This window comes from Mus caroli, unplaced genomic scaffold (assembly GCF_978045245.1).
Source record: "Mus caroli unplaced genomic scaffold, Mus_caroli_1 scaffold_20, whole genome shotgun sequence".
NCBI classification, from domain to species: domain Eukaryota; kingdom Metazoa; phylum Chordata; class Mammalia; order Rodentia; family Muridae; genus Mus; species Mus caroli.
The window spans coordinates 56,248,883-56,260,166 of NW_028227275.1; positions in this window are offsets into that span (position 1 = coordinate 56,248,883).

The window sequence follows — 11,284 nt, forward strand, 5'->3', positions numbered from 1 at the left end:
GAGATCATGCCTTGGAGGCGGAGTCTGGGTGCCTCCGGCGCCCAGGAAGGGGTGAATGGGCGGGACTTCGCGTTGCCCACGTCTCAAGGCGGGCCTAGACGGGAAAGGGTTGCGTGTCCAGGGTTCCCGTGCCTGGCCCAGACCGCTAGCGGCAATAACCCGGCCTTCCTTCCTTTCCCTTACCCAACCTCTTTCCATCTTTTTTGTTTGTTTGTTTTTGTTTTGTCTTTTTGAGACAGGGTCTCACACTGTAACTCTGACTGTTCTGGAACTCACTAAGTAGATGAGGCCTCGAACTCACAAAGATCCGCCTGTTTCTGCCTCCTAGGTTCTGGGATGAAAGGTGTGCACTACCATGCGCCGCTCTAATTAGCTAGATTGCTTGGCCAGAGTGCTCTTAGGTCTGCCAGTCTTCACCTCCCTGGCCCTCTAAGGGTTACAAACCTACATCACCACTATAGCTGGCCTTTATGCTAGGGCTGGAAATCTGAACCCAGACCTCATGCTGTGTAGCAAGCGATTTACCCAATAAGACATTTCCTCAGCTTCCATCGCCTTGATTAGAAAAAAGAAAAAAAAGAAAAAAATTAACGGGCTGGAGAGGTGGCTCGGCGGTTAAGAGCAATGACTGCTCTTCCAGAGGTCCTGAGTTCAATTTCCAGTAACCACATGGTGGCTCACAACCATCTGTAATGGGGATTTGATGCCCTCTTCTGGTGTGTCTGAAGACAGCAACAATGCACTCACATACATGAAATAAATTAATAATCTTTAAAAAAAAGAAAAAAAGAAAAAATTAACTTTTAATGATGCATATATATGTGTATCTGTGTGTTGTGTTGGTACATACACCCGAGTGCAGGTGTCCACAGAGGCCAGCAGTGTCCCCTGGATTTGGAATTACAGGAAGTTGTTAACTGCCGGATGTGGGAACCAATCTCAGGTCACCTGGAAGAGGAATACTGGAGCCATTTCTCCAGCACTGACTTTTTTTAAGCAATAGAGGGTGAGGGGTGTAGCTCAGTAGCATCCTGCTTGCTTAGCATTATCAAGATCCAAAGTTCAATCCCAGTAACTAACTCCTGACACACACGTGTGTGTGTGTGTGTGTATGGATGTGAATGTATGTATGTGAGTGTAAGAGTGTGAGTGTGTTAATGTGTGTGTGTGTGAATGTCTGTGTATGTAAGTGTATGAGTATATGTGAATGTATGTGTGAGTGTAGAGTGTTCATGTGTGTGAATGTCTGTGTATGTGAGTGTATGTTATGAGTATATGTGAATATATAAGTGTGAATGTGAGTGTAGAGTGTGCATGTGAGCCGGGCGTGGTGGCGCATGCCTTTAATCCCAGCACTTGGGAGGCAGAGGCAGGTGGATTTCTGAGTTTGAGGCCAGCCTGGTCTACAGAGTGAGTTCCAGGACAGCCAGGGCTACACAGAGAAACCCTGTCTCAAAAAAAAAAAAAAAAAAAAAAAAAAAGAGTGTGCATGTGAGTGTGTGAATGTGTGCTGGAATTCTGAGGTAGAACAAAGCCCACAGAGAGAAGTGTGAGGAAGAGATGAAGTCCTGAGCAAATGTGTACTGTTGATATTAGCATAGTCATGTGAAGGGCCCCAATCACTCAGACCCGTGGGGGTGGCAGGGCCTTCTCCAGGTCAGGCTCAGGCGGGGCCTTCCATGAGGACAGATGCTGACAGTATGTGTATTTTGAAAGCCCAGATGACTGTAGCCTGAAACTGCTCCCCTGCAGAGATCCCCTAAGGAGATTAGCTAACTCTCCTCCTTCAGCTCCTATAATGAATCAGCTGAGTTTCCAGGCTGCTGCTGTCTCCCTCAGAACACATGGCCCACCCATTCCCCGGGCTTTTTTCATGCCTGCCTGCTGCTTCTTCATTCCCCATTGCCAATCAGGCCAATCTCAAAGCTTAATGGGGGGGACAGAAGAAAAAAGAAAGGTGGGGGAGAAAGAAAGAAAGAAAGAAAGAAAGAAAGAAAGAAAGAAAGAAAGAAAGAAAGAAAGGAAGGAAAGAAGGAAGGGAAGATAAATATAAGGAAAAAATGCCTGGCTTAGTGGCACATAGCTTTAATCCTCCCACCTGGAAGGAGGTGGATCTCTGAGTTTGAGACCAGCTTCATCTCCATAAGGAATTCCAGGACTGGTTACATTGAAAGACTCTGTCTCAAATATACATATAATCCTTTCCGGTTTTGTTTGTTTTTTTTTTTTTGGGGGGGGGGGACTTTTGTTTTTTGTTTTTGTCTTGGTGTTTCAGGCAGAGTCTCTTTACATAGCCCTGGCTTTCCTAGAACTCACTCTGTAGATCACACTATTCTCCAACTTAGAGATCTGTGGGTCTCTGCTTCCTGCGTGCTAAGATTAAAGGTGTGCGCCACCACACTGGCTTACATACGTATTTTCTTAAAAGGTAAATTGCAGCTGGGCAGTGGTAGCATACAACTTTTATCTCAGCTTGAGAGAGGCAGAGGCAGGTAGATCTCTGTGAATTTGAGGCCAGCCTGGTTTACATAGTGAGTTCCAGGGCAGCCAGAGTACACGGTAAGACCTTGTCTTGAAAACAAAAAGACACAAACAAAAGAACCAAAAGGGCAAGTTGCATAGTAAGTGACTTACATCATCAGGTAATCTGTTTGTTGTTGTTGTTTGAAACAGGGTCTCTCTCTCTCTCTCTCTCTTTTTTTTTTTTTTTTTTGGATTTTTGAGACAGGGTTTCTCTGTGTAGCCCTGGCTGTCCTGGAGCTCACTCTGTAGACCAGGCTGGCCTCAAACTCAGAAATCCGCCTGCCTCTGCCTCCCAAGTGCTGGGATTAAAGGCATGCGCTATCACTGCCTGACACAGGGACTCATATATATATATATATATATATATATATATATATATATATATATATATAGCCCAGGCTGGTCTGGAACTTTTTAGGAAAACAAAGCTAGTCTTGAACTCCTAGGAAGCCTCTTGTCTCAGTCTCCTTGGTGCTAGAATTACAGGCATGAGCCACCATAACCTCCTAATTAAGCTGTTAATAATGTTAAGTAAAACTCCTGATTATCAAGCTCTAAGCATCCTGGGCACTGGCAAGAACACACTACAATTCTCTTGTCAAGCCAGAGACGAGATGCCATTGCTACCCTGCTTCACAGATGAGAAGGGCTGAGACATTTGTCCCATGTGCCACCATCATAACGAGAGCACTGTTAGAATTCAGATCTCGCTGATTAAAGCCTGAGCCGCGGCCAGGCGTGGTGGCGCACGCCTTTAATCCCAGCACTTGGGAGGCAAAGGCAGGCGGATTTCTGAGTTCGAGGCCAGCCTGTGAAAGACCCACAACGTGAGGACTCTCCCCACGTTCTGACTCAGGAGAGGCGACACCCCAAATCACACAAGAAACGGTCTTGCTGCAACTGCAAGAGGATTTTTATTCGAGAGCATTCTCGGGCCCATGGTCATACACCACGCAGGGGTAGAGGACTATGGCGCCCTGAGTAGCTGAGTAAGGGGGTATTTAAAGGAAGAAACCACAACTCAAGGAGGTGGGGAGGGCGTTGTTGGAAAATACCAAAAATACCAGTTAAGAGTCACAAGGAAGTATAAAGTCACAAGTGTCAGGTTATCTCTCAAGACAGTTTCTTTTTTTTTTTTTTTTTTTTGGTTTTTCGAGACAGGGTTTTTCTGTATAGCCCTGGCTGTCCTGGAACTCACTTTGTAGACCAGGCTGGCCTCGAACTCAGAAATCCGCCTGCCTCTGCCTCCCGAGTGCTGGGATTAAAGGCGTGCGCCACCACGCCCGGCTAAGACAGTTTCTAAGAGCCCCTAACAATCTAAGAGCCCCTAAAGATAGCACATTTGCATTGTAGGTTCCAGTAATGGTCAGGGTGCCATTCTTTGAATTGAACCCAGGAAGCGGGTAGGTGGAGGAATGTCGCTATCTGTTTTATGACCAGTACCTGGAGCACTAAGCCACAAAGGCTACACTCCCAAGCCTGGGCCCAAAAGCCTCGAATTTTGTTTTTACTTTGCTATACTTTTTTAATACTTCTTCATTCCCCACTTCTTCTAGTTAATAGTTCTAATCTTAGAACTAGACACTATCTTCTCCCTGACATAGTTGATCCTTTAGGGCATGGTACTGTTATCTCAAAACTAAAAGCCACACTGCATTAATTCTTGTTTTAATAAAGGTGACTTGCCTATTTAACACACATTGACCTATAATTAAAAGCAGAAGCAAAATCAAAAGGGGTCCCATAAAGGTAGAAAGTAGGGTGGTCAAGAGTACAAGATAAGGGCCTTTCCACCCGAGTCTCAAGGTTTTCTGCGTGGAGATGTCTAGCAGCAGGTCTTCTGGAGCAGGCCTTCTGGAGCTGCCTTTTTGCTCGCTGTCTCACTCACTGGAGTACCTTGAGCCTAGAGAACAAAGGCTGGGAAAGCAGCATGTCAGCACTATGTACAGAGGCTATTTTTACCAGTGGAGGGGGCCCCCTGTAGAGTAATTTATAAGGGGGTCAGTCTAAACTGTCCAGGGGTGTTTCTAACTCTGAAGAGCAAAGGGTAGGAGAGCTATCCAATCATTAGCGCCAGTCTCCGCTGTCAATTTGGTAAGGGTCTCTTAATGGTTCTATTTATTCTCTCTACCTGTCCTGAGCTTTGGGGCCTGCATGTACAATGTAACTTTTAACTAATCTCTAATATCTTGGCCAGTCCCTGATTTACCTGGGCAACAAAGGCAGGTCCATTACCTTGGGAAGATTTCTTTTAGGATCTTTAGTCCTGGTAGGAAAAGCTTCTATCTATCTTGAAACGGTGTCTATAAACACTAACAAGTACTTGTTGCAATATCTAGCTGGCTTAATTTCTGTAAATTCTACCTCGTCATAGCACAGGCCTTGCAGCTTTTGGCTATTTCTTCTGCCAAGTCAAAGAGTCCTATAACATAGTAGTGAAAGGACCTAACCACACCTTTGAATTTCTTGGCCCCCAGGCCAAGTCAAATACTGTCCAAACTTGATAGTGCTCAGGAGTGTATCTAAAGCTGGTCTCTCTGATGTCATAATAATCTTTAGGCTCCTTGACTGCCAGGATCATTGCTCCTTGAGTCACCTGTTTGGCAGTTAGATCTGCTATCTGATTTTCTTTAGCCACAGCATCTTAGGTCTTTCTCTGCAGATGTCAACAGCCCTCTTTGTCTGTATATTGCTCCGTACAGTGGCAAAAGCATACCTGCTGTCAGTGTAGACTTTTCTTTTGCCATTTATGGACCTTGTCTCAAAGTCACAAGTTCAGCTTTCTGGGCCGACGTCCCTTCAGGGAGGCTGCTGGCCTAGATCACTTGCTTTCTGTCCACCACCATACTGCTGTCCCCGACTTCTGCTTACCTTTAACCTCGAGGCTACTGTCATCAGTGTACCAGCTCAAACCCTCAGGCCAAGGCTGATCTGATCCTTCAGATCATTTCAAGTACCAGTTTCTCAGCGCAGTGATGAGTAGGTGCAGTCTCACGCAGTGGGACAGCAGGTGGAACGAAGCGAAGGTCACTCGTTCAGTCAACAAAAAGCTCTGATGTGTCACAGGAGCGTTGGTAGTCATCCAGTCAGGGGGCTTTTGGATAATGCTTTCAAGAGCGTGGGATGCCATTACAGCTAGTTGCTGTCCCAGAGTGAGCTTATCAGCATCCTTGACAAGCAGATTACATCCTTGACAAGCAGATTATGGCAGCAATAGCTTACAGGCAAGAAAACCACCCGCTGGCAACAGGGTGTAACTTTTTGGATAGGTTAGGTAAGCCACTGGCCTTTTTCAAAGTCCCAAAGTCTGAGAAAGGACTCCTCTGGTGACCCCTGATCTCTCTTCCACATAAAGAGTGAAAGGCTTGGTTAGGTCAGACAAAGGCTGGCCATCAGTAGGGCCTGTTTTATTTCTCTAAAGGCTTTCAGGTGATCTGGGATCCACACAAACACTTCCCCTTCCTTGGTTAGGAGGTACAATGGGAAGCTAAGGTCGCCAACCCAGGTGTCTAGAGTCTGTAGAAGCCAGCAAGTACCCAAGAATTTTCTTACTTGCCTTGGCGTAGTTAGCCACTACTTCCCGTCTCGAAGGGTGTATCTCAAGTAAGTAACTTCAGTCTGACACAGCTGAGTCTTTTTAGCTGAGGCTCGGTCTTCAGTTGCCCAGGTTTCCTGTCTAGATCCTGTCTTTTTCTTTCTCTCCTATCAAATTTCTCTCTTGTCTAAGATCCCTCCTGTTTTCTCTTTCTTCTGCCTCCCGCCTCTCTCTCTCTCACACACACTTTCTCTGCCTCTTTCACTAATCACATAACTGACATAACTGTCTCCCTCTCATAATACACCTTCTAATCTCTGAAGTTTCTTTCTGATATCGGGAGCCAACTGCCTTATGAAGGCCGGCCAGGCCACTGAGGCCTTCTGGGCTTCCTAGGTAAGATCAAAGGGAGTGAACTGCCTGAAGGCTTCCATAAGCCTTTCAAGGAACATTGAGGGAGGTTCGATCGGCCCCTGCATTACCTCTTACCTTAGCCAAATTAGTGGGCCTGTCTCGAGGCACCTTGGAGACCAGAGCCTGGCGTTAGATTTTCAAGCTCTCCTTACCTTCAGCCATGTTGCAGTCGCAACTGGGGCGAGTCAAAAGGAATCCCATGTCGATCTCATTTTGGAGCTGTGTAGACCACCCATTGGCTCCCGGGCTATTTTTCTAGCCTCTAACAGAATTCTCTCTTGCTCTTCGGTTGTTAAGAGCATCTGCAACAGCTGTTGACAATCATCTCAAGTAGGCTGATAAGAAAACATAAGGAACTCTACCAACCCTGTGAGGCATTGGGGATCCTGAGAAAGGGGGTGGTTAGTTTTCCAGTTATAAATACCAGCAGAGGAAAATGACCAGTACTGGAGGGTTAAAGTTTGAGCGGGTCCACCAGAGTCCGCCTGGACTCTGTGCTCTGCAGTTCCATGTACCCGCAGCGGTCAGCCTCTTGACACCCCGAGGGGTTTAGGGTTCCCTCAGCAGCTGGGGTTGAGGCTGTGGATAAGGGGAAGGTTGTGGACTAGGCCACTCAGGAGGCTTCATAGATTTTGGAGGAGCCAAATTGGCTGGTGGCTGCGATTTGGGAGAAACCTTTAATTTCTCTTGTAACATAAGAGTACAACCACAATTTTGAGAAGCAAAACCCAATTTTAACAGTGAAAACAATCTAGTTTTTTCTTTAAAAATGAACTCTAAAAACATTACTTGCTATAAATTTTGGCTGCCTGTTCCTGCACACAAACACAAGAAGGTGTAGCCGCCAATATTTCAAAAAGACACTACCCTAAATCTTATCTTTTATAAATCGGATTTCTAGGATAAGAATTACATAGAATATTACTCAATTTAGGCGTATCTTTAGAGACCTGTTCCCATGGATTGTCTCATGCTGCATGTTGTAGTTCTAAATTACTCTAACCCAGAGTTACCAGTTTTAAGTCAACTTTTTGTTACCAATGTTACAAATTTTTAATCATAACTAATAACTTATGAGCCACTAATCTATAACCAAGACATATAAAAACATATTTATACTTTTGAAACTATTTAGAAACAAAAATGAAATGGCCGCATACATTTGCTCATTTAAACCAACCAAAATTCTTAATTTTTCTAGCTGTAACTTCAAGAGAGGAGCACCTTGTCACCTGATGAATCTAATTATCACAAGCACAGAGATTTTTGTAGAACTTGAGAAGCTGCTGGTCCCTATAAGAGCAGCATTTATAATCAGCTCTTAGCAGGACTTCTCTAGCCAGCCACACTAGATTCCTAACTACAGGTGCAGGGCTCCAAAGACCAATTAATACTGTTTATTTTATTTTATTTTTTACCAAATTATCCCCAGATAGTCGGAGAGTACTGCTTTTCTCAAAACCCATTCTCTCACATCTCAGGTGTAAACTATCTCTAGTCAGGGTATAAAGCACCTATGAGAATTACCTTTGCTTTTCTAGATTTTCACATAGCTCTAAACACATACACAAAAACACATAAAACAGAAACCAACAGATCCAGACACATTCGACCCTTTTTTGTCCTCCACAAGCAGGCAAAAGAATTAGACGATTTTGGAGGGGGAAGCTTCCGCTTCAACAGAACTCGGTCCCTCTGACCGATCTGGAGACGGCCAGGCGTCCCTGGCTCTCCTTACCTCCCAGGGCGTCCCCCGGGGCCACAGCCTGTGGTCCTCCTAGCACGTCTGCCGACCACAGTCCTCCGGTCCTTACGGCCCAAAAGGACAGCTGCAAATACCGACCACGCGCGCATTTCAGACCCCATCACCCCATCGTCTACAAACACCAGCATCCATTTCTACCTAGACGACCAAAACCAGAGAAGAACACTTGTTCCTCACTCTGCCAGGTGTAAAACCAAGGCACGAGGTGGGACTCGAACCCACGATCTCGCAACCCGAAAACCAAGACACAAATTTAATAAACTCAGATGGATCCGAACTCAGACTTCGCCATGCTTCAGAAACATAGGACAAGACACAAACAACCCAACACAACAAGCACATGTTCCAATGTTCGTTTCAGAAAACAGACACTCAAAACAGAGACACCGGCCGGCACACACACAAAAGGGGATCCCCATACCTCCAAGTCGGTTCTTGGGTGTGAGGGGTGGTCGCGTTTCCCGGCCAACGCACCAAATGAAAGACCCACAACGTGAGGACTCTCCCCACGTTCTGACTCAGGAGAGGCGACACCCCAAATCACACAAGAAACGGTCTTGCTGCAACTGCAAGAGGATTTTTATTCGAGAGCATTCTCGGGCCCATGGTCATACACCACGCAGGGGTAGAGGACTATGGTGCCCTGAGTAGCTGAGTAAGGGGGTATTTAAAGGAAGAAACCACAACTCAAGGAGGTGGGGAGGGCGTTGTTGGAAAATACCAAAAATACCAGTTAAGAGTCACAAGGAAGTATAAAGTCACAAGTGTCAGGTTATCTCTCAAGACAGTTTCTAAGAGCCCCTAACAATCTAAGAGCCCCTAAAGATAGCACATTTGCATTGTAGGTTCCAGTAATGGTCAGGGTGCCATTCTTTGAATTGAACCCAGGAAGCGGGTAGGTGGAGGAATGTCGCTATCTGTTTTATGACCAGTACCTGGAGCACTAAGCCACAAAGGCTACACTCCCAAGCCTGGGCCCAAAAGCCTCGAATTTTGTTTTTACTTTGCTATACTTTTTTAATACTTCTTCATCTGGTCTACAGAGTGAGTTCCAGGACAGCCAGGGCTACACAGAAAAACCCTGTCTCGAAAAAGAAGGGGAAAAAAAAAAGGCTGAACCTTGTCCCCATGGAGAACAAGAAGCAGCTACGGTATGAACACCTGGACAGGCTCTTCAAGTCCCATGCCACTCAGAGCTGCTGCTGTCACTTAGACCAAGGAACCAAGATCCAGACAGAGAGGACTCAAAACACAGCGGATGACTCAAACTTGAGCAGGAACCTCCACTTTTGTACCTCTAAGCTCAAGTCATCCTGCCCCTGCCTTCCGAACGGTCTTCTCTGCCCTCTGCCAACCCAGTGACTTTGCCTAACAGCCCTGGATTGCCATCATGGCCCTAGAAAGCTTCTTATTTGGTTGCTTCCCAATCTCTCAGCCCCTTTCGCCTGTGAAGTAGGTAGCGGTGGTATCCCATCTCTAGCTTGACAACAGGATTGTAGCGTGTTCTCTTTCTTTTTTTTTTTTAAAGATTTATTTATTATTATATCTAAGTACACTGTAGCTGTCTTCAGATGCACCAGAATAGGACATCAGATCTCATTACGGATGGTTGTGAGCCACCATGTGGTTGCTGGGATTTGAACTCGGGACCTTCAGAAGAGCAGTCAGTGCTCTTACCCGCTGAGCCATCTCTCCAGCCCAGAGTGTTCTCTTTCTTCAAAGACAGTGAGGTTCCTGGACTCACAGCCCAGCCCTGACAGGTCCGTGACTGGGCAGGAGCTCCAGGATAAGGCAGTGACCAAGTGATCAACAGGGGGACGGCCATGCATTCATTTAAGTGTTGGCTGAGTGGCCATTGATGTGTCAGGCACCAAGGACACAGTGCTGTCCAAAACACATGTCCTTGCAGAGTTCGTGTTTGAGGGATGGAAGAAAAGCCCCCAGTCCCTTTAGCCTTCCACAAGAGAAAGCGTAAATGACATGTCACCTATATTCGACCCACACAGCACAAGATCGACTTGGGGTACATATTTGGGCTCCACGGTCATTGGGCTAGGCACCTATGGACAGTCTGTCCACTTTGTTTTAATGAAAGTAGCATTTAAAAAAAAAAAATAAAGAGCCGGGCGTGGTGGCGCACGCCTTTAATCCCAGCACTCGGGAGGCAGAGGCAGGCGGATTTCTGAGTTCGAGGCCAGCCTGGTCTACAAAGTGAGTTCCAGGACAGCCAGGGCTACACAGAGAAACCCTGTCTCGAAAAACCAAAAAAAAATAAAATAAAATAAAATAAAATAAAGAGGTCCCTTGGCTTACTGTCCAGGGAGAGATATGGGTGGAGTTTAATGGAACATTGCAGTTCTTTTTTTTTTTTTTTTTTTTAAAGATTTATTTATTTATTATATATAAGTACACTGTAGCTGTCTTCAGACACACCAGAAGAGGGAGTCAGATCTTGTTACGGATGGTTGTGAGCCACCATGTGGTTGCTGGGATTTGAACTCTGGATCTTCAGAAGAGCAGTCGGGTGCTCTTACCTGCTGAACCATCTCACCAGCCCCCGAACATTGCAGTTCTAAGACAGCCCCTAATGAAGATTCGAGGTAGAGAGCGTGCAAGTGGATGACTCCAGGATGAGACCTCCCCTCCTTTGCCCAGAGCACAAACCCGGGAAAGCCAACTCTTCGCACTGATCTCTGGGCTTGGCAGCTGGTTCCCGGCCTGAAGGTCGGTGGTGGGCTGAGAGCTTCCTTAGCCCAAGGACCCACTTAGAATGGAGACATCCTTAACAGCTGTCAGGCACTGCCCATCCCCAGACCATACAAGCTTTGGGCTTGTTTTTTCTAGGATACTTTCTCTTATCTTGGTCCTCATTCATAGGCCATCTTGAGGAAAAGAAATGGGGACAGAAGCTGACTACAAGTTTTCAGTCACTCAAAACGCCCTGGTGTCTCTAATGGAAGTATTCAGGTCTAAGCAGGAGCATCAGGAAGCCACTCTTCCCCAACTACCTAAGGAGTTCAAGGCCAGCCTGGGCCACATGAGACCCA